Genomic DNA, 24,220 nt, shown 5'->3' on the forward strand with positions numbered 1-24,220 from the left:
CTTCTAATTTGGAAAGCCACATACAGCCAGCTGGTTGACTTTGGGCTAGCCATGGTCCTGTTAGAGGTATTTTAACAGAACAATCCTGTCATAGTTCTCTCAGCCCCACCAACCTCACAGGGTGTCTGATGTGGGGAAAGGAAGGCAATTGTAAGTCACTTTGAGTCTCCTTCAGTGAAATGTGGGGTATAAAAACCAACTCTTCTTTCACAGTCTCACCTACCTCACAGGATTTTTGTGAGGATAAACTGCAGGAGAGGATGTAAGCCTCCTTGCAGAGTACAAATCAAATAAAGCTAGAAACTTAGGATATTTCAATCACAACCTGCATGGCCTGCAGAGTAAACCCCCCTCACCTTTTTTTTTTTTTTCTAATGGAAAAACTGGAAATTTGGGAGGGCATCAATTTAAAAAAAACTGAAATGCTTTGAGCAATGCTTTATTCACTCTGAAAGTTATTGATGGCATCAAAGAACACAAACTTTGTTGTAAAGAAAACAAGTTATAATTGGGCAGAGGAGCATGCCTGTATATCCAACTAAACTTTACAACAATCAGAAACATTGAACTATTTGGAACTGTATAATTATTCAGCGTATTCATGATGGACAAAACCAGTCCCTTTCAGAAGTGCAGCATCCATTCGTATCTAGCTCCCCATCTAGCTCCGTCTTCGTTGCCTGATCCTGACTGCTGCTGTCCGGGGTTGCAGATATTCTACAATAAGTACAACCAGATCTCCTGTGAGGATAACAGCTAAAAGTGGCGAGTGGGTTTTATGTTTAAATTAAAGTATCCAGTGTCAAAATCTAGAGAGACAGTCATGCAGCAAAAAAAAAAAAACAGCATGGCATTTCATGGCACCTTAAAGCCTAACAGATTTATTGTGTCACAAAAGATTCCACTGCAATAAATCTCTTCGTCTTTAAGGTGCTACAAAACTCTTGATTATTCCAGCCAGTTTACTCACAGATCCTGCTACAGAAGCCAACCTATTTCCAAATAAATGAATGTCCCATACAGGGGAAAGCACTGAAGCACCATTGATCAAATATTATGGCAGGAGCAAGGGATTGATCGGGGGGGGGGGATTCCTAAGGATAATTTAGAGCTACACATGAAGGCTGATGAAGTTTAGATCTGTGGGGCTGCAACAAAGGTGCAACAAGGATGCACTCCTGACATGCAGGCATATGCATATTGCTGCAATACATTCTGGCAATATCAGTTCCTATTTGTTGGCAGAGCTTGATTAAGCAGAGAGGGCAGAGCACCAGACTCACATGAAGCATAAGTTTTATTTATGAAGCAAAACAACAGTGTGTAGAATAAGAGAGAGACCTAACTGTTCTAGCCGTTGTCTGTAGTCATTCTTTTCAACTGTTCTGGAGGCAAGCAGGGGGAAGTGAAGTCTCCTGATGAGCCAATGAGGACACTGGAGGAGATAATTTGAAAATCATCTGGAATTAGCTATCCTATCTAAGCTAAATATACATCTCTTCCAATGCTCCCTTTCTAGTCTGCTCAATTATGCACACGGCAGCTCCTGCATATTTGTCTGAATGATTGTGTGCAGGAATAAAAGCAGGCCACATGTGTTGAAGTTAAACACAAATATTGTCTAGCGTCTAAAAAAAGGGATATGGTTGTTCTTCATCCAATTTGTCCAGTTGGTCATGCAGCTGAAGTGGTTGACCAGGGGAGTCCTGTTGACCTGCCCACACAAGGATGGCATATTCAGGTACACAAAGAGGTATCTAACGGCATAGTTGACTCTCTCCCACACACACACACGGTGTTGCATATTTGCCCTGTTTGGCTTGGCAGTGAGATTGAACAAGCAGCCTTACTGGAAACAGAGAGTCTGCTATGATTGCACTTGTTCGTTGGGTGAAAGAAGAAGGTTATGTTCTAAAGCAGGGGTAGTCAACCTGTGGTCCTCCAGATGTCCATGGACTACAATTCCCATGAGCCCCTGCCAGCAAACGCGGGCAGGGTTCATGGGAATTGTAGTCCATGGACATCTGGAGAACCACAGGTTGACTACCCCTGTTCTAAAGCATCTGTGAGCACACACAAAAAGCATGTACAAACCCATGCAGAGGCAGCTGTTCTACAGAATGTGCAACATGAATAACATGGATGATGTCAGCATGACATTACGGCACCGCTATCCTCTCCAAGGGTTGCACTGTGGTGACATCATTGTGAGATGCCACCGGAAAACACATCCCCCTTGCAAAGTCTGCTAAGATTTAAAAGCAATTACCAGCTTGCCTTTCAACAACGATTCTGAACTTGGGATCCTTCCCAAGATAGATCAAATAGGTGACTTTTCAAAATGGAATTCAGCACCTGCAAAGTGAGGCCTGAACTAACTGCACACACGAGATGACAGCCATGAGAACAAAAACAAACGATACACCGTTAACACATTGGCACCATAGACAGGCTTATTTTCTGTTTTGTTTAAAGGTTCACTCAAATCTGAACAAATCAAATTCAGAGCCTCACGTTTTTATATAGAGCTGCGGATCTCAATAAGAGGTCCTGGGTGTGAAAATTGGCACAGGACACAGGGATGAAAGCTGTGAGTCTCTATTTTCATCTTTGAAACACCAGAAGGCAGAGAAGCAGGGAACGCATAAATCACTGATCCCAAACACCTAAACTCTGTGAAGGTGCAACCAGATTATACATGCTCTTCCTTCAAAGGTAGGTTCTATGAAAAGTAAACATACCAGATTTGGGACAGGACTGTCCAGTCCAGGCATTAAATTCCTGACATCCCTGGAAAACAATCCTCCCTAAGGAAGGACTGATGCCCTCAGATAAATATTGATCAGCAAACAGCAGGTGTCCAGCATTAGAGGCACTTTAACTCCACTTGCTTCTTTGCCGAGAGGATTCTGCTTTTCTCCTTCAGTCTGCATCTGCCAAAAGCGAGTTCTTCAATACCCTTTTGAAGCTGCCCTCTGAATTTCTAGTCCGCATCTCTTCCTTTGGTGCTGCAATGGATCAAAAGGCCTTTGAAATGCAGGGGTTTGCTACTGCCTCAGCACTGTACCTTGGCATGGGCTGAAAGGACAGGAACAAGCAGATCCGTGGAGTTACAACACACATCCTCCAGGTTCTCCTTCTCTTCCTCCCATTTCCACGTGCCACAGTTACCAACTCTGGCTTGGGAAATCCCTGGAGATTTGGGGGCAGAATGTGGGAAGGGTGGAATTTGGGGAGGGCAAGGAGCTTGGCAGAGGTATGATGCCATGCTGAGTCCACCCTCTGAAAGTGCCATTTCCTCCTAATGGCTGCCTCTGTTCTCTTGAGATTTACTGTATCTACCCAGAACACCAAGCCCTACCTGGAGTCCAGCAGCCCACCTACAGCCCTGTTTCAAGATCTGCTAGCCCAAGGAGCTTCCTTATTAGGTAAGTATGATCTATAGATCTTACAGCCATGAAACCTCGTGATCTGCCAGGATAGCCCTTCCTGCACCATCTCTACAAAGGTACCACAAGCAGATATTCTGCAAAAGGTGCACCTGGATGGTTCCCACTGTGTTTAGAATAGATTCTGGTGGGTAGCCACCTTGGTCCAAAGACAATGAAGCTGGAGTCCAGTGGCATCTTCACTGAAGCATTGAAAGCTTGAAGTATGCGCACTCTCTCGAAAGTGGGATCTTCAAGGTTGCAGCAGCAGGGATGAGAATGCCAAAATCTACATTGCCTCCCTACTGTCCTTTTTAAGGAGATTCTGGACCCCAAGGACAAGGAGGAGGAGGAACAGAGGGAGGATATAACAAGGAGCATTTCCAGGGCTGTATTAACACATCAGCATGTTGGGCAGTTGCCCACAAACATAGGGGCCCCATGCTAGTCTAGGTATTGAGTACCATTTACATGTTGAATTTGTTTCAAGTTCATGCTATATTGACCAAATGCTTGTGTTGATTAGTCTTGGCTGTACAGCAGGCTTTTTAATGTTTAAACACTGGTTTGGTTGGAGGTACCAATAAACATACGTTTAATTGTACTGATGGTTTACATTTTAATTCCTGTGAGTGGTTGTGCAGGTAGGGCCCCAGTGAACTGATTTGCCCAGGGTGGGAGGCTATAATGCTGTTGAGACAGCCCTGGGCGTGGCTCCTGCAGGTGAGTGGGTGGGGCTTCTCATGCCTTCGGTGATTCCCACAACCCACAAGGAAGCAGTCTGGCACTTGGTGTTTCTGCAAATACGTTATACGCAACAGTCATGCTTTCATAATCTGCTATCTGCTATCTGTTGCCACCTTTACTTAAATGGGACAAAACCCTCTATCTGGGAAAATGAGAGCATTACAGTTAAGAACAACAAATTAAACCAGCAATAAAATTAGAGAGAAATTAGGGATGGCTCCCCCGGGAGCGTTTCCCCAACTCAAGGTCATTCTGTGAATCGGATCTCTCTCGGCAACTTTATTTCCTTTTAATTAATAAACGCATAAGTGAACAGCAGGCTTCCGAGAGAGACAGACAGCCACCCAAGCCCTGCGTCTGAGCAATGGCTGAGCAGGTTACGCTGCCTCACAGCAGGTCCCAGCAGGCGGTCCTTCTGCTGGGAGGAAAGCAGACCCGTCAGCATTCACGGGCAAAAAAAACACCAGCAACAAAAGTGCCAGCCACAATTTTTGCTCCAAGGTGACCGAAAGGGGACAAGACTTTGGCAGGCAGTCCCACAAAGAGCAAAGCCTCACACCCTGGCATCGATTCTAATGCTCAGCTGCAGGATCCATGGGCAAAGCAGTGTGTTTCCCCAGTGTTTATTATTTGGGAGATTTTTTTAAGCGAGCAAAGCTCACATGACTGTCTCAGAAACAAATTGGCAGTGTTGAAAACTGAAACTGTGCCTTTACTTGCCTGTATTCATAAAATTGGGCTGTATTCTCAATTGCCTTCTAAGAGCCGAACAACACGGTTTCTTGGAAATCAGCTGTCACATTCTTTGACCCTAAAAAGCAGCCACAGGAAGCTTTGGCTCATAATGCTGGTTCAGATGGGGGACATCACACTGGGCAAGAGGGAGGGATCTAACTCTCCCCCACACACACACACACCATACAATCTTCCCAAGTGAAACGGCCACCCCAGCTCCGTAGCACAGGCAGCAAGCTGACTATGACAGCCATGTGCGGTGGTGGCAGTTCTAAAAGACGTTTTTTGTAGCTCTGTGCAAGTATGGACAGGGCTTCCCAGGGCTGAGAGCAGAATGTGAATCATCTACAGTTGCTTCTTAGCATCAAATCCCATCTCATCAGATATAGCCATGGATTTCCTATACGATGTGCAAGTTTCTCCTTACAACGTCATTAGTTGGGTGAGGAGCAGTGAAGAGTGCCGTCATGTCACAACCAATTTACAAGAGACCGAGACAGGAGGTTTGCCATTGCCTGCCTCTGTGTAACAATCCTGCACTTCTATGGCAGTCTCCCATCCTGGAACTAACCGGGACCAATCCTGCTTAGCTTTTGAGACTGGCCCCTCGGTTCTGTAGGTCAGCCGTCTGTAGGTCACCGTTGTCCGGTGATGTCATCACATCGAGTCATGACCACATAACGTATTTTCTAAGTGATCCCTGATTGGGTGGGATTGCCCACAGTACTAACTGAGGAAAGAGCGACAAAGAAGGTGGGGTGGGAAATGACAGCAGGAGAAACGCTAGCACCCACTAGCCCTGAACATGTGAATATTTATACAACCAGGTGGAGATGAGTGCGAGAAAATTGCCATCTCGCTATATTCAAGAGTTTCAACCCCAGCCTTTAAAAGTGGTGAGTATTTGGTACACGCTTACAAAAACGGATTATCTGAGGCCTTTTTGTGAAGGCTACAGTAAGACCCCCCCCCCTACACGTAGCTTTTAGCTTAGCATTTTAGAGGGCCCCTGTCCTGTTTGGCCTTTCTGATTGTAATCCAAGATTTACATCCTCCTAAACTACTGCAACTACACTCCTGCAGGGCATGGTAAATTTTCCACCACAGCCAAACAACGGAGAAATATTGCACATCTCACAGAAATGGGCAGAAGCAACATTCTACCTCAGTTGATCGCGTCAGGTGTTGTAAAGACCCCATCAAGATAATCAACAGAAATAATAAGATTTTGAAGCAGTGGGTTTTCAAGAAAGTGAGGAGATGCAAGCAGACACAGCCGCGGCAGACCCTTTACGCGGTACACAGCTGAAAAGGAGGAATGCTTGACCAATTTTGTATAGAAGACGTACAATTTGTATAAATGACATACAATTCTAATGCTCCTGCAGGAATTTAAAAAGTTAGTCCTAATAAGACTTGCACAGCCTGGGCTACCCTGATCTCATCAGATCTTGGAGGCTAAGCAAGGTCAGCCCTCATTCGTATTTGCATGGAAGACCAAGGAATCCTTAGGCAGTGGAAAGCAATGGCCAACCACCTACGAATTAGTGTTGTGCACGGCAGGGTCCGAATTCGGACACCGTCACATGCAACCCTACTCCACATGTCTCTTGCCTTGGGAGCTCTGTGGGATTGCCAAAAAGTTGGCTGCAGTGTGACAGCACTTTCTAGCACCACTCCCTAATAAAAGACTCTTGCGCTACTGGTTTTTGATCTTTTTTCTCCCAGACATACGTTCTCATTAATTTTGACAGAAGAAAATTCCCTATTGATTTCTCCAGCTTCATAAATAGAACATAGGTGTGCAGTCATTGTACCCCCTTTGTCATGTGTCTACTGCTACACTAATAAGAACCGGAACATGAAGCTGACGAGCCTTCTAGCTCTTTACCAGCCTTAAAAAAGAAATTGCTGAAATTCTAATGGTGCAACTTTATGTTCCAGGGTTTTTTTCCTTATTAGTGTAACTTTTGTACAGGACACTCTTTGTGTGTGCGTCTTTAATTATGTGTCTACTGTTGCCAAGCCTGGGTTTAGACATACTCGGAGATTGGAGGGCGGAGAATGGGAAGGGTGTGATTTGGGGAGGGAAGGGACCTTAGCAGGGTGCAATGCTATGGAATTTGCCTTCCAAAACAGCCATTTTCTCCAGGTAAACTGATCGCCACCGTCTGGAAACCAGTTGTAATAACAGGAGTTCTCCAGGCAAGACCTGGAGTTTGCGGCAAACACAAACAGCCTGTCCGGAAAGCTGAGAAGCCAAAGCAGGAGCGACTGACAGAAAGGCTACATTGAGGTCCAAAAAAATGAAATGTCCTTTAATCAAGAAAAATTGCACACATGTACTGAATGGTTGTCCTAAAGAGAATCATAGAGGATGTTTCACTGAAGACTCTGTTCCGCAGATAACATTTGAAAAAAAAAAAAAAGGATTTTCCTGACAAATTTTGAAAAATTATGGAACATTCATACCACTGAAGAAACATTTGTTTGAAACTATGATTTAAACTGGTTCACGCTCTAGCATTGTAACAACCATTCAATACATGTGTATAATTTCTACTAGCAAACCTGATTTCATTTTGGGGGCTTCAACGTAGCCTTTTTGTCGGCTGCTTCTGCTTGGACGACCGGGAGGTTGGCGACCCTGCAAATCTCCCAGTTAAATATTCCTGCTTATTCCCCCTCCCCACCACTTATTTTGGGGTCCTAACATCGAACTATAGTTAGCCTTATCTGAGCCAAGTCAGTATTTGTAGTCTAGATAATAAATTCTAGATAACCTAGCTAATACATTCTCCCAGATGCTGGGATCATCTTGGGTGTCGGAGGTGAGATTTGACTGCCAAGATTTCAAGGCAGCCTCACACCTGCAGTACATGTCACTGTCATCTTAACATTTGAAACAGGGTCAGAAATGCTCTTGCTGCTTTTCACGTATACACATACAAAGCAGTGTTTCCATTCTACTCTATTCTCTCTCTATACTCTCCATCTCTCTATTCTCAACATGCCCCAGTTGGGTTCAATGGGTTCAAACTGATAATATTTTACCATAACTGTTGCACTAACATAACTGGCAACACCCTTTGTTTTCTTGATCCTGCTACAGTGGGCAGCTGCATGGCTGGTCTCTCTAGCATTCCAAACTTGCATGTTTTGGCCTCTTTGTCTGACCCCCAAAGCCAAATGGGCAAAATGGCCATGGCAAAGGTACCAGTGAGATGGCCTGGAGATCTATCCCCACCAGGGCCCAAAGGGAGGAAAGACAGGCCTCAGACAGAGCAACCCCCCTGTGAGCTGGTAGGTTTAGCTGGTTTTTAATGTATTCTTGTTCTACTATGAAGTCCCCAACTAGGTGAAAAACAGGACAGAAATATTTTGAATAAGTATGTTCTATAAATAGATGGCACCCGGGAATTGCCGTTCCACCTAGTGCATGCACAAGCACAATGTGTTGGATCCAGCCATCTTTTCGGCCAGTGGGATAAAAAGAAAAGAAAGTTGTTCTTTAACCAGTGAATAAAATGATGTCATGGGACCTGCATCTACAAAGGCCAACTGGAATCATGGCTGAAGGAAACGAGGGAAATACAGCAGCGTACATGCCCTAGCCTAGCTGATTTCAAATGGTGTACAGCCTGTCCACAATTAAATTGGGGTCCCCATAATTCATAGAGGCCAGTAAATGGTAAGTGTGCATTGGTACTAGCTAGCCATGCGGAATGCTGCCACTGCATGGATGCAAGACTACTTGAAGCACTGTACATCATGAATGATGAGGAAGCCCTCAAGGAGACCCTGCAAGGTGCTTGACACAAAACAGGCTTTGTAAAATAGATATTATCATGCAAAATTCACAGCTTACGCACTTAAATGATATTATTCATTTTGCCTAAAGGTTTCGAGTAGTGCAACATTAGTGTCCATACAATTCAGGCTAAATCATCTTCGACTCATTTTCCACTTGCTATAAAGTATGACAAAAACATTACAAAAGCCAAAGCAGCCTCCAAATCCACTCCAGCCATATGTTTTCCCCATTTTTCTCCCATTGATGAAACCATCCATCCAACCCAGGGAAGGAATAATCCACAAAACTCTCACATTTGAGAAAAAGCATTCCAGTAAACAATGCTCCAGCGTACCCATTTCCCCAGCAGCACATCAGCAATGTTCATAGTAACGGAAGTTTGTTCATATGCATAACTCTGCCTGAGCAACTGACATCCTCACTGTATTTAATTCTGCATGAGGAACAATGCCCAAATTGGATGGGAAAACTCCTGAAGGGGGGGGGGCATATTAGTGCAGCCAGGACTGCTTACGATTGGAACTATGGGCTGGGCATGCACTGTGCCATTTTCTCAGAGTCTATTTTGCAATTAATATCTCCCCCTTGGCTGTTTTTCTTTACCCAGGGGGGGGGGGGAACTGAATCTGGCATCTCTTCCTTCTTGTAGCCCAGGACTTTGATAATAAAAATAACTAAGCAGGGAAAAGAGCCAGCTAAGTGTAGTAGTTAGGAGCACCGACTTCTAAACTGGCGAGCTGGGTTTGATTCCCCATTCCTCCCACAACATGCAGCCAGCTGGGTGACCTTGGGCTCGCCACAGCACTGATAAAGCTGTTCTGACCGAGCAGTTATATCAGGGCTCTCTCAGCATCACCCATCTCACAGGGTGTCTACTGTGGAGAGAGGAAGAGAATTGTAAGCCGCTTTGAGACTCCTTTGGATAGAGAAAAGTGGCATATAAGAACTAACTCTTCTTCTTAAGAACACCTTAACCACCATTCCTGCAATAAAATCTGAAGCCTCTTCCCAGCTCCCCCTACACACACAAAGATCTCTTATATTCTGCTTCACACACAGCTTGATCCATCTGAGTCACAGTGACATATATGGCTCTCTTGGCATTGTCTTTTTATTTAAAAGCAGCCATAAGGACTGATGGGGTGAGAGCCAGGGTAGGCAGGAAGCAGGGTTAATGTTTTCCCTGGCTTCATTTTTCTTGAGAGAAACTCCCTGTCCCCAGTTACTATTAGCAGTTAAAGGGGGAAGAGACAAGGAAGATATCCACTTCCCTACTGGGCTAAAAACACCTTAGGGATCTTTATTAGGAAATAAGTTGGGAGGGGCTATGCATCTCCTGATATCCCAAACCATGGGCTAAAACAGATTCTCACTTCAGCAATAGTGAGAGATTATTGCAGCTCATTTGCATCTCACCTATTTGCGTCCTCAAAGAACAGAAAAACTATACACAAAAGGCCTTCTACTGCTTAAGGACAGCGCTCTTGAAACATGGATGGACCACAACGCATCGGGAAACAGCAGCCAGCTCAGTCAACAGTGACAGTAATAACGTGTTTACGGTACACAAGCAACGAGGCCACAATGCCCCGTGGGCAAGAGAATTAACAAGAAAAGCAGGACAACAAAGCTCAAGTAAAAGGGATTAGAAACTTCTAGCATGCTTTTAAAAAGTTAAAATGGTCAAAGTTAGGCAAAGTTTTACTTTTTAGGCACTGTCGGATGGCACATATCAGAGCTCAGCCAGTTTAAGAACATGGGCTTCTATAAGTCAGTTTGGTGTAGTGGTTAGGAGTGCAGACTTCTAATCTGGCATGCCAGGTTGGATTCTGCACTCCCCCCCCCCCATGCAGCCAGCTGGGTGACCTTGGGCTCGCCACAGCACTGATAAAGCTGTTCTGACCGAGCAGTGATATCAGGCCTTTCTCAGCCTCACCCACCTCACAGGGTGTCTGTTGTGGGAAGAGGAAAGGGAAGGTGACTGTAAGCAGCTTTGAGCCTCCTTCAGGTAGAGAAAAGCGGCATATAAGAACCAACTCTTCTTCTTTTAAGTCTGGAGAAACAGCTCAACATGGGGCAAAACAGCAGATAGCATAGAGAGGAGAGAGCGCGCTCATATCAGGAAACAAGCTGAACTACAACACTCCTCTTTTACACAATGGCATTCCACATGTACAGAATTTCAAACTACCAATATATCTAAAACTGGAGTCAGTCCTGAAATCCTCTGGCTAGAGCTTGAAGACAGATGTCAGCTGATGAACTCTTGGGTTTAGATTCTTTACATTTGAAGGCATGCATACTTTATCTGAAGTGCATGTATACTTGAAAATGGGAATACTACATACAAGTGTTACACAGGCACACTTATCAAGGAGCTGGAGTTGGATGCAGGTCCCTGTTCAGTGCATTTCTTCATGTTTGCACCAGATTTGGCCCTGCCTAATGTGGAGAAAAGCCCCCAGATAGGGGTAGACATGCATGTAGGATATACGGATCCAGCTAATCAAAAGGCAGGGAGTTTGCCATCTTTCAAAAACCTAAAGAGTACTTATTTTCCTTAATCACTATGTGCTCCCTATTCTGACCATTTACCAATACGGGATTTACCCCTTGTCTGAAAAAGGAATGATTTAGTGATGGCGATTTTCCAGACAGGCTGGCTGGCATACACAGAACTGCATTCAGTTGAAAGCTGCCTGTTCAAGGTCACGAGAAGAGGACATGTTACCTAACAGTTTTCATTGTGTTCTCGTACACTTTCCCTCGCTTGCCTTCTGGTTTCCACAGATCCAGTCTCAAAACCCATTCGCTGAGGAGCTGCAGCACCTGGTGTTCCTTCTGATTCTCCGCATGTGCTGTCACAGCACATGATCAATGCAACCTAATGTACTTACCCCAGCATTAGCTCTCCACAATATAACCTTTTGTAACAATCTCACGTTAAATATATATATTCACTAATAAAGCACATTTAACAACAGTGATCACAAGCGCCTATTTAAATGCTCATGTGACTATCAGAAGAAGATATGGGGTGAACGCTACCAAATATTAATCATTTCAAAAAATGCAAGCAGTGCCCATTATTGATACAATTATTCTGTATAGATCTTTTTTTCAGTCAGTTATCTACAGCAGAAGTAGTCAAACTGCAGCCCTCCAGATGTCTCATGGAATTGTAGTCCATGGACATCTGGAGGGCCACAGATTGACTACCCCTGATCTACAATATGTTAATTTAGGCTTAATGGTTTGAATCCAAACCTTAAGATTGGGTCCAAAAATGCCTTTCCACCAAGAGGCTGAAGAATACTCGCTTAGATCCTGCTGATAGTTTTTATGCATACAAGAGGGATTTTTCTTGATTCCCTTGGCGTCAGTAGATCTCCCCTGTCCCCCCAGGAGCAACATTTCACAGGGCATTTTGAGCTGCATCCAGAGGGGCAGGCAGAAAACGTGTGCTCTGCTGACAAAAATCCTTCCACGGATGGTGAGCTGGAGCAGGTGCCAAGCAGTTACCCCATAACCTACAGAATGGCTATAGGATATGAATGTGATTGAGAGCCAGCTTGGTGCAGTGGTTAGGAGTGCGGACTTCTAATCCAGCGAGCCGGGTTTGAATCTGCACTCCCCCACATGCAACCAGCTGGGTGACCTTGGGCTTGCCACAGCACTGATAAGGTTGCTCTGACCGAGCAGTGATATCAGGGCTCTCTCAGCCTCACCCACCTCACAGGGTGTCTGTTGTGGGGAGAGGAAAGCGAAGGTGACTTTAAGCCATTTTGAGACTACTTTGGGTAGCGAAAAGTGGCATATAAGAACCAACTCTTCTTCTTCTTTGTGTCAGTGCTTAGCTCCTATGTCCCTTTCATGCATGCCCCACGGAAATGCTATTGTCACTTTGGGGTCAGGAGGCGAATTTCCTCCAGGCCAGACTGGCCAGGGATTCTGGTTGGAGGGGGCATCATCTGGGGATGGAATTGGGGTCACTGTGGGTGGGCAGGTAGCTGTGAATTTCCTGCCTTCTGCAAAAGGTTGGAGGATTCTATGACTGCCTAGAAGCGATTTTTTAAACAAATTCCCAATGGCAATAATCTTTGCAACTATCAGTCAATTCATCACTGCGTATCTTTGCCCAATCTTTTAAGATAACTTCAATCACAAAACAAGACAGCAGAACATAGAGCAAGTCTGCAGGGATCTTCTCTCCTGCAATCTGCTGAATGTCGACCAGGACTGTTTTCCAACAGCCTGGACACTGAAGAATGGAGACCCATAATTTCCTTGAAAAGGAAAACCATCTAAGTGTAAATGTGTTTGACTGCAGGAGACGTTACTATGTAGAACATGGCTTTTCTGTGGTGATTCAGGATTTGCCTATGCTAAAGCAGCAACTGTCGTATAGGGAAGGTGGGAATAACTTTGCAGTAGGATCCCTGAAAGATTGGTGGCTGGAGCAGAACAAGACATTAATCTTCCCAGCTAAATCTCGGGGGAAGGAGAAGGATGGGGAGAAATTACTTAGCGTAACAGAAGGCCGCCGTCAAGGCGGAGGAATTCTGGCTCCGCGCCTTGCTCAGGGTGAGAGAAGAATGCTGCAATCCTACAGGACCATGTTCAGTTTACTGTTACCAGCCAGAGAAACTTCAGCAAGGAACAGAAAAGAGTTTTAAGCAAGTTCAAGAATGCTATAACACGGCCGTCCTTGCCTGGAGATATTTATTCCTTATTTATATAATGCCATCAGGGTTTATAGCACTTCAGGAGTACATCAAACACAACTCAACAGTTTACAGCCAATGAGAGACAGCGGTTAGTGTCAGTCTAGGGCTGTGGAGAGCTGCCTTCAAGCCCCTGGATGGCCATGAAGCACACTTTCAGGAGGCCTGAACTACGTGGGACACAGTTTCGGGGCCTTGTTAAACCAAATGTGCTCTGGAAACTCTGGGCTGAAACAATTTCCAGCTGCTTGGAGATTCAATTCAGTGTAAGGGAAGGGGACCATTTATGCACTGGGAACTTCACTGTCCCAGCTCCTGTGCAGGAGCACAAATTGGGGGCGGATGAGGTGCACGGGGCCAAATGCTCCCCTGTGTGGGTGCAGGAAGAGGTGGGGCAACCTGCCAGGACTAAAACTCCAGCCTACAGCATGGCATGAAACCTCCAGTGCATAAATGGTCAAGGGGACCGTTTTGAGCACCATTTTCCTGATCTTAAATGGCTCAAGTTTCCTAAAGTGGGGAAACATACAAACAGACCACCACAACATGCAAGTTCCTGCATTGGGGCAAACAGCAGGTTTCACAGGCCATCTCATGTCAGCAACATGCTACAGTTCTGGTCTGAATAGGACTCCCATGCATGTGAAAATGAAGTGTCAAAAACTGGGGGAATGAGTGTGCTTGAAACATCTGATTTGACAGGACACAGAACAGACTTAAGGTAAACTTGGAACAAGTGAAATGTATAGTTAGGGCTTCCATTTAACCTACCCAACAGGGCTGCTGTGATGGTAAAATAGAAGAACAGGGCATTAAGTAGACTGCCTGAACTCTGAGTCTTCCAATCTGAGATCTAAACTGCATTACTGCCACATCCCCCCCACTCCACCCACCCTCATCCCCTGTGGGAAGCTGAAATCTTGAGCATGGGGCTAGCAGGGAGAATGGGCCATTTAACCCGTTCATCGCCAGTTGTTTGCATCTTTCCTTCTCATGGTAAGGCACCAGCTCGGAGGTGGATTTGAATGGGCCATGGACTGGGAAGGAAGGGGTTAGACATCCTAGGGGTTAGATTCCTAGCCCTGCCTGGTGGAATGAGCTCCCAGGAGAGCTGAGGGCCCTGCTGGAACTTCTTCAGTTCCACAGGGCCTGTAAGACGGAGCTCCTCCTCCAGGCGTTTGGTTGAGGCCAGGGCGTAGAAGATCTGGCCCTCCTCCAGTGCCCTCGGGCTCCGAGCCTGCATCACATCTCCCTGAGCACACACAACACAATATAACATGAACTCTGCAGTCGGTAGGGGTGGGGTCTGTAGGTGGCTGGGGAGGATGGGAGGGGGTTTTAATGTTATGTTGGTTTTATGGTCTTATGCAGGGTAGTCAACCTGTGGTCCTCCAGATGTTCATGGACTACAATTCTCATGAGCCCCTGCCAGCGTTTGCTGGCAGGGGCTCATGGGAATTGTAGTCCATGAACATCTGGGGGATCACAGGTTGACTATCCCTGGTCTTATGGATATGGTATGAGTAGGGGGTTCGACCACCTTGGTGATCACCGCAGCCTGAGGCTGCCAGCACCATGATGCAGAGAGGAGGGGCAGCGGCAGGCCAGCCACCGGCCACACACAAGACACAAAACTGCCTCCGCCTCTCAAAGACGCTGGCCTCCTACGCGCTGCTTCAGGCTTTGGTGATTGCCGAAGCAGCCGAACCAAGCCGAAGTGCACAATCCTAGTTGTGAGCCGCCATGGGCTAGCCAGTCTAGAAGCAGTGGCATATAAACGGAATAAGCATCAAGCCAGTGCATACTGAGATGTGAGGATATACTAGGCTAGGTCCTATCTGAATTACACACATGGAAGTGCAACTTTCCCCCTCTCCCTTCTCAAACTGACCCAAGTGGCACCTGAAGTGCTACTCCAAAGGAACAGGGGAGCCCCCCCCCCCCCAGAAACATGGGAGGACTGCTGGAAGGGGGAAGTAACAGGTGAGGGGCTTTTGGACAGCATCCGGCCATGGATCTATCAACTTGCCACTGCCTGGGGAGCTCTCCAGCGTCTGAAACACAGCCGACCCCTGCTCCCTGAGCTAAAATCAGTGCTTGAACTAGGTGCCCCTAAAAAAGACATTGCCTGCTTCTCATAAGCAACAGCTCTCATGCAAAGGACTTTCCCAAATCTGCTGCCTGATGCCCTTGAACTGAAGTGCCAGGGGCTGAAAAGGGGATCTTCTGTAGGCAAAGCAGGTGTGCAGCTCGCAAGATGATTCAGGCACAAACCTGCAGAACTGCGAGGCTCACCTGCTCCTTTCCCTCCCCTCCCTCCTTTGCACAACACCCTAAAACAGAAGGCAGAAGTCTTCAATCTCACTCCAATTAATTCTGACATTCAAACACTGAACTTTGTATCTTAACTAGAAAGGGAGGAATGAGGGACCAGATTTATGTCCATCACTAACAAAACTGAGATTTGTTTGCAACACCCGAGCACAGCCTGTGCCAGCCGCTTGCCTTCCAATAAGAAGCTGGTGTACCTATTTTGCTGCTAAGTGATCGGTACAGTGGTGTTTGGCATCGGCTCTCCAGGGTCCCAGGCAGAGAAGGCTCTTTCCCTGCATTTTCTACCTGACATTCTTGAACTACAGAGGTCAGGAATTGAGGATGGAACCATCAGCATGCAGAGCTTGGGACCTATGTATGCACTGATCCATGATTGCTTGTTCCTCTGCAGAAAAAGGATGTGTGTGAATGACACATCTTTCACACCATAGTTATCTCTGGTCAAGCTCTATGAATACCTGCAGAACATATGGGATGAATCCTCCCACCATGGACAAATGATGCTTCTATCACACCACCTTCAATTGGCGGTGGGGGGAGGGGGGAGGACACCCTAATCTGTCTCAAGCACTCACCAAAGCTGTCAAGTATTCATAAATCTCCATGACACATACGTACATGCTTCTTTTCAGACGATCTGTCAGCAAAGGATACAGATGGTGCGGCAAATGGCCCCAAATTTATCTCCAAACTTTTTTTTCTCTGCATTTTCACTTGAGCATCAAAGCCAGATCGACGTCTTGGGCAGGTGAGACATTTGAGTGAAAGCATTATGACAACACAGAGCAGAAGGTGGTGGAGGTAGCAATGTGGATCCGGGGGTGGGGGAGTGGGGGGGGGGGAGAGATCATGGGGTTTCAGAAAACTAGATTGGTAGAGAGCCAGTTTGGTGTAGTGGTTAGGAGAGCGGACTTCTAATCTGGCATGCCAGGTTCGATTCTGCGCTTCCCCACATGCAGCCAGCTGGGTGACCTTGGGCTTGCCATGGCACTGATAAAACTGTTCTGACCAAGCAGTGATATCAGCGCTCTCTCAGCCTCACCCACCCCACAGGGTGTCTGTTGTGGGGAGAGGAAAGGGAAGGCAAGTGTAAGCCGCTTTGAGCCTCCTTCGGGTAGGGAAAAGCGGCATATAAGAACCAACTGTTCTTCTTCTTCTAGATGGGTGTATGTAGAGCCAGGCACTTCCAAACAGGGCCAGATCTAGAGAGTTTGGTGCAAAATATCCATTCTGCCTCCCTTTTTTGGTGTCCGAGTGGCTTGTGGGGTACAGTTCTGCACAGCGGCTTTGGGTTGCCTTCTCTGCAACATCACGAGACATCCTGGGAGCCCTCCTCATGCTGCTTTATCAGAGCCCCTAAAAAACTCGTGAAAACGCCATTGCATTGTGTTAGAGAAAATGCCCTGTCCTCTAAGCTTGTTAAGCTTTAATTGTTTCTGTAATGGGCATCCGTGCCTCAAAAACACTTGTTTGAAAGGATTTGGGAGGGTTAATGACTGGTAGCTACTAGCCATGGAGCACACCCTATCTACCTCAGTGGGGACTAAAGAGAAACAATTTGGGACTGTAACATATCTAACAAAGAAAATTCAGATGGGAGTATTGCACCAGGCTGAGCAGAAGATGCCTGGAGGAGAAGATTTCCAAAGCACACTTTTGCCTTTGAAGGATGTGACACTGCTTTAAAGATCAGCTTTGTCTGCAGGCTTGCCCGCCCTGCCTATTTATGAATAAATCATAGCACAAAAACACAATGGGTTCTCATCACAAGGCCTCTGCAAAAAGCTACCCTTTGAATGGAAAGAGGATGCATGAAAAACACTGCTACAACAAGCAACCCCTCCTGGGCCAGCCATGTTCCGAGGGCACCCAAATGCTTGTTGCCAGACTTAACCGTGGGATCCTCGTCGTGTCTGTTCCTGAGCTCTCCCAAGCCCTGTGCCATCAGGTCACAGGGGTTGGTTGCCAAGGCAGGAGTCATTCAGAAGTGGTGTGCCAGCTTGACTGTGATCTTATCTTCTCTTATACCGGAGTATCTCCACAACCAAAAAAAGAATCCAGCAAAAGTAGCCTGAAATGACCTCTCGCAGCAAAGCATCGTAAAGCGATTAACTCAACTGGGGAGCCAATATCCATGACCTTACTGATTTCTATGGCTATCACCCAATCACCAAATATATTACAAAAGGAATCCCCTCCACCCAAATGGTGGTCTCTTCCAAACTCTAGAAACCAATTCCCAACCCATCGAATTTCAAGCAACACCGCTGCTGCACTGCATAGATTTTTCAACGAAACTGATGGTTCAGTAACCCATAAGACTCGATGAGACTCCCCATTCTCTCATCCTGGATCTCTCTTAATAGCTGTATTCATTTCTTTATAATAGCGATCCCCAACCTGTGGGCCGCAGACCACATGTGGTCCATCGACTAATTGGAGGTGGGCCGCGAAAGATGCCTTCTCCCCCCCCCCGGCCCTTTACAGAGAAACAAGCTCAAGGTACCCATTGATTTGTCACTGTCATGAGTTAAAATTTCCATGAAAATAAAATGTTCCTTATGTTCATTGTTGTGGCTGTATCTTATTTTGAAGGGATGCTTAAACATTACCATAACGATCAGAGAGTGTTAGGGCAGTGGTTGAGAGTAGAGGAGTAAACTACCCCCCCCCCACCGGGCCTCAGTAAAATTGTCAAGCGTTGAGTGGTCCCCAGTGATAAAAAGGTTGGGGACCACTGCTTTATAACATCCCTTCTCTAATGCAGAGAAAGTGCATTAGAGTATATTGTTACTAAACAATAACTAAAGACAACCAAGGACTAACCACAGGAAGAAAACTGCATGCATTATCCTGGAGAGAACCACCTCATGGAGGTATCAGGCAGCTATCCAGGGGGGAGACTTGACATACAGAAGGTTCCTGAGAAATTACGCTGGGCTTACTGCAATTCTCTTGACGTCCTTCAGATTTTTGGGGCTGTTTCTCCACAACAGGAGCCTCTGGTATCCACACCGGAATTTTGCAGGAAGTGCCTCGGGGAAAATCTGCGATCTGGAAAATTTGCTTCATTAAATCCCCTGCAAAGCTGATTTCTGGTTTTTAGTTTTGCTTTTGAGTAGTCCAGGCTTTTAGGGTGGCTGAGCTTTTTAAGCATCTTCTCACTTCAGCTGCTTTGGTTATCTTCTCCCATGTATGTCACCTTGACTATTCCTCCAAGTAGGAAAAGCAACCCACAAGTAAGCACGGGCGATCCAAATCCAGCCCCCTGGGAGAACAGGCCACCCCTCACAGTAGCACCACAGAGACAGGAGAAGCACAGTATGGGACAGCTGGCCCCAACAAGACGTGCTGACAATCCACTTGACTAGATGAGGTCCCTGCCCGGCCACTGGCCTCCCAAGGAGCTAGCCGCCAACTGGGGCCTGCCGTGCTGGAGCAATTAAAAGTGACTCCATGGAGCCCCACTGGCTCTACTGCAGCAGCGTGAGCAGGTGGCTCTCTTACCCTCGCCAGAGTTCCTGCTGCAATTCACTCTTTGAACATCATAGATTCCACCAAGGTGAGCAAAAGGGGCAAAGAGACCCACTTTTCGCCTTTCCCAATCTCCCATCTCCCCTTCCCCCACGTCCCCGTCCTATTCCTACAGCAGATGAGTCATTGTCTGCAGCCCCCTTGCAAACCACCTCTCCTAATATTCTCTATCAAATCAAAAGCCTCCCCCCCCCCCCAACACACACACACTCCATGCCAGTTCACAGCAGACCCTGCAGAAAAGCAGCCTGACTGTGTCTCCGGCAAGCAAACAAAGACTCCTCAGGAGGAATCCATCGGCACCGCTGGAAACCCTCAGCACTGTTATGCCTCATCTAATGTTCTGCTCGTGGCCATCGGATGGGGGCACTGACATATCAGGCAAGGGGGGGAGAGGAGGGGATCCTTGCGAGAGGCTCCCGAGGCACACATTCCTAGAGGGAATTGCCTGCTACTGTCAGCGCTTGTGTGCCTTTTTAATTGGCTTGCAGGGACCGCCTGTTGAGGTTTATTTAAACACGTGCTTTGGACACAGGGCTGCTGGAGGGGGGAGGATGACAAAACCCTAGGACCCTGCCACCGGGCAAGTCACGCAGCTCGCTTGCATATGACATGGAGGTGGGGTCTGCATGGTGTGTGGAGGGAAGCAGAGAGAATCTCTGTCCGGGGGCCTAGGGGGGCTCTCAGCAGTCCTGTTTGCATGAGAAGGCACGCTCCGGAAAGGATACGCTGCTGGGTTTGTTTTCTTTTTCGAGGGGGCTATGGTTCTCATGTCTGTTTGCAGCTTTGCTTAGTTCTGGTTGGAGCATCAGCATCATCTCAAGAAACAGCAAGTCGCCTTCCCCAAGGATCAGATGAGCCGAGAGGCAGCTGATAGCTTCCACACTCCAGGAATGGTACGGGAGATGCACAATTGGGGATAGTGCCCCCCACTCATCCCCCAACCACCCCTGCTCAAACAGAGTTGGAAGGTTTCTACGGGGCTTCAAAAACCTGCAAAGCTTATTTAGTCCGAGGGGACGCATGCAGCATGGGCAACAAAGCTTCAATTGTGTGTCCCTCTTCTTCAAAGTCTTTGTCACTCTGTTTCATACTCAGAATGGCACCTCCATGGAAGACACTCCCCGCTGGACAGTGTTCCTGGTCACTCTCATAAGGGTCAGCTAATCCATTCCAAGAGACCAGCAATACCTGGGAGACCAGCAATTCTGACTGTCCCTTCAGCCCCAGTCTTTGAGTGGGCTTTGCTTGGGTTTCAGAAGCTCCAAGCAGGGGATTTAAAGTGGGGCAAAATGTGGTGCTTGCCTCAGGTGCATGCATGTGGTTTGTCTCATTCAGGAGGAGAGCCTGATGTTCCAGTATTAAAATGTCAACCTAAGATGGCACTGCTGCTGTAGTATTTCCAGGGCACCACCCAAAACTTACAAACTACGCTTTCCATACCAGTCAATTCCAAAACAAGATCCACATGGACTAGAAGAAAAAAATAGCTTCTCCCCCCCCCCCTGCCCTTCCAGCCTTATGTTAATACAATCCCACATGCACAAAGAGCAAGTCAACAGAAGCACCGTAAAGTTCACGGGTAAATATGCTTCTTGCTTTCAACCTTTTCTTGGCTAGCCCAGAATTTCTTCAGTTGCAGCACTATTGTTGACAATTCCCATAGCTTTAAGGTAGAGTCACTCCTTTTCAATAGCAGCTCTGCCTTCCACAGCAACTGTGCTCATACAAATTTTGCTGGTGAAACTTTTCTGGGCATCAAGATAAATGGTCAGCAACTATTCATCCACCAAACTTCTGGGCACCCGGCTACCATTAAGAGCACACAGGGCAGACCAGGGGAGAAGTAGGCACTCTGGCATATTATGGGCCGCCGTTTTCCACCCAGGCTGACACTATGGTTATGCATCTCTCCAGGTGCTACCTATTCTTTAAGCACAATGCTGCTCAGCTAGCGTGGTGCATCACAGCTTGGGTGCATGGCCCAAGCCTTCATGCAACCATTTTGCACATGTCCCACGGAGGTCATGAAAACCAGGAGCACTAGTTGTAGTAAGGATCGGAGCTCCCATATTTTGAATGGCTGTTGAGCAGAAGGGATTCCAGCAGGTACAGCTTTACTCATCACTGCAGTACTCTGGCTGGAGAAGCAGCACCTGCCCAAATTTCCTTCCTGCTACAGGGTTCCTGAAAGGGCTGGGGGCCCTGCCCTTACAGAGCCCGAGGGGTGCCTGAACTGAAGAATTGTCTGACCTTGCCTGCCAGCCACAGAGCAGCACCACTGTCCTGCTGCCCGCAGTGAGCTGCAATGTCCCAAACAAACTTTGAGCAATGTCGTGGGACCACCTGGATTTCAAGTTTGAAAGCTTAGGCCAGGCTCACTTCAAGAGTCTAAGCCCATTTGGGGAAAGGGGAAGGAAATAAGCCAGGTAGCAATAGGTTCGCCTCTTGCAATTTTATGATGCTCAGCCCTTGCAAGGAGGGAGACCTCACACCCACGGGTCTCATGCGCATACCCTGATATTTGCACCCCCACCAAAAAAAATTGAGCCTTGAGAAGCTCGGGCACATCCCCACTCAACACAACCAACCCTGGCCATAAAGTGAGGGGGCAAAGGAACCCATCCGCACCCCAGGCCGGGAGCTTCGGTTATAACCCAGAGAGGTGCTGGAACCCGGCCCGCTCCCTCCTAAACTTTTCCTCCGGCTACCAACGCAACGCAGAGCCGGGCACCGCCGGACCCCCAGACCCCGGTACCTTTCGCTCGTCGCTCGGGCGGAACGGCGCCTCGGGAGCCAGGGCAAGGCTGCTGGAGAGGAGGCCACCGGCGCCACGACGCCTCCTTCCTTCCCTCCCGCTCGCTCGGCAGCCCAGCCCGACTGGGCTGGAGAGGCACTTAGTAATTATTTGCCGGCGCGCAAGCCCCGCCTCCGAGAGCCGCGATTGGCCCGCCGGCCCCGGGCTAGCCTAGATTGGCTTCAGCCAGCCTGCCTTGCTATTTAGCCGCTGTTATTAGCGGCAGCGGCTAATTGCGCGTTCCGTAGCCAGGCTCGGGCTCTTGGGCCGCGCCGGCGGGCGTCAGGGGAACAAAGGAAGTTCGGGCAGAGGCGGCGCGCCCACGTGGGCCGCCCGGAGCAGCCTGCCGCTTTCGGGCCCTGCATTGGACGCAGGGCTCGTTCTGCTCGGCTGGACCCCGCAATCTGGCCTTTCCCCTTAAACTGACCCCACCTGCGGAATTTGCTCCCGGTCCGGAGACGAGCGGAGGAAGAGGAAGGGGCACCCGCCGCGGCGCACTGCTGTTTTCCTAATTGTGGGACGTGGCAAAAGCAACGCTGGTGATCCTGTCTTTCGCTACTCTTGTGGCTCCCGAGATTTCAGCAGACATCGCCCGCCCGCTTCTGAACCCATGAGGACTAGAAGCCCACTTCTTGTTTTAAATGCGAAGACTGAGATTGCCAGAGAGCGTCCCTCCGCACTTAATGCAACGCGTTTCTGTGCTCCCGCAGAATGACAGCGCGCGTGTAGCTTTATTTACAGCTGTTAGCAATAAATTGAGGGGGAGGGGATTTGGGGTCTTCAGAAGCTTCTGGAAAGCCATGCGTGTGATGCCAAAAATGTTCGTCATGGCTGAGTCAAAGACCGAGGTTTGACCCGTAAGTATTGAGGTTGCCGGTGTGATTGATCCCTGGCTCAAGGACCACCCTGGGGACACACGCAAGAGTTTAAACTACACACAACAGCTGTCTGTGAGAGGAACCACTGCAAGGAGGGCAGTCCCGAGCACCCATCCCAACCCAGATATTGTCATCTGCTGTGCTAACACCTTGAACAAAACATTTTTGAGGGGTAAAGGGGGGGTAATTGCAGCAGATCCCTTTTTCTGAGCATTCTCAATGCTATTAATATAGTTGCCTGTGGAAAGAACTGAAGGCCAGGCTCAGAAATGGTCCCCTCGGTTCACCAACCTTTAGGCATGCCCAGAGGCCTCTTGGAGTTACAACTGATGTGCAGACAACAGAAATCAATTGCTCTTGAGAAAATGGCTGTTTTGCAGGGTGGACCTAGGGTACATTAATGAGCTCAACTGCTTTAATGTACCAAGGACAGCTCCAGTTTTCTGACACTAGTGCAGGGGTAGTCAAACTGCGGCCCTCCAGATGTCCATGGACTACAATTCCCATGAGCCCCTGCCGGATGGCAGGGGCTCATGGGGATTGTAGTGCATGGACATCTGGAGGGCCGCAGTTTGACTACCCCAGCACTAGTCCCTGGCAAAATTCGCTTTCTGTTTTGTCTTGGGCAAAGACCTTGGGGGTTACTTCTTTAAAAGTTATATATCTCTGTGTGTATGTTTTGTCTCATTCCCCATTCCTGGGGTCTCTGAATATTAAATATCTACTAGAAGAGGGAGGTGCAACTGGACTATAAACCTGTCAGTAGATGCTCTTGGATGCAGATGGCTTGCCTGCCAGCTTTTCCCATGAGCACCTACCCAGACAGCAAATGTTGATGACTGCATTTGAGCTCTTCTATGGACACTTAGATTCCTTGTGACATTGAACATTCCAGCAAACACTGTAAAATCTGAACAGGGGAGAAAGTGGAAATGATTCCGTTCTGTTTAGTAGCACAGCTGATTGCAAAAGAAATGTATACAGTGTGCAGCAGAGACCATTTATACACTGGTGTTTTCATGCGGGGCTGCAGGCTGGAGTTTTAGTCGTGGCAGGTTGACCCACCTCTTCCTGCACCCACATGGGGGAGCATTTGGCCTGGTGTACCTCATCCGCCCCCGATTTGTATTCCTGCATGAGAGCTGGGGCAGTGACGTTCCCAGTGCATAAACGATCAGATAGAGAAAAGGAGGGAGGGACTGAGGTGGAGAAAGAGATGCTTTGGTGTC

At 47.6% G+C, this 24,220-nt stretch overlaps 1 protein-coding gene across 9 annotated transcripts in view; it reads right to left on the reverse strand.

The window, feature by feature from the left end:
• The window catches only part of ZMAT4 (zinc finger matrin-type 4), a 172,891-nt gene extending 150,663 nt beyond the window's left edge, over positions 1 to 22,228 (reverse strand). For 2 of the 9 annotated variants that reach the window (XR_013225876.1, XR_013225877.1), the window contains exons 1-2: positions 22,075 to 22,213; positions 18,728 to 18,836 (exon numbers count right to left, since the gene is read on the reverse strand). The gene's annotated coding sequence lies outside the window, so the exon portion shown is untranslated. Of the gene's footprint in view, positions 1 to 18,727; positions 18,837 to 22,074 lie in introns of all 9 variants that reach the window. The other 7 variants (XR_013225874.1, XR_013225875.1, XR_013225873.1 and 4 more) reach the window with 5 other exon arrangements.
• Positions 22,229 to 24,220: the final 1,992 nt, after the last annotated feature.

This window comes from Paroedura picta, chromosome 12 (assembly GCF_049243985.1).
Source record: "Paroedura picta isolate Pp20150507F chromosome 12, Ppicta_v3.0, whole genome shotgun sequence".
Classification (NCBI taxonomy): Eukaryota; Metazoa; Chordata; class Lepidosauria; order Squamata; family Gekkonidae; genus Paroedura; species Paroedura picta.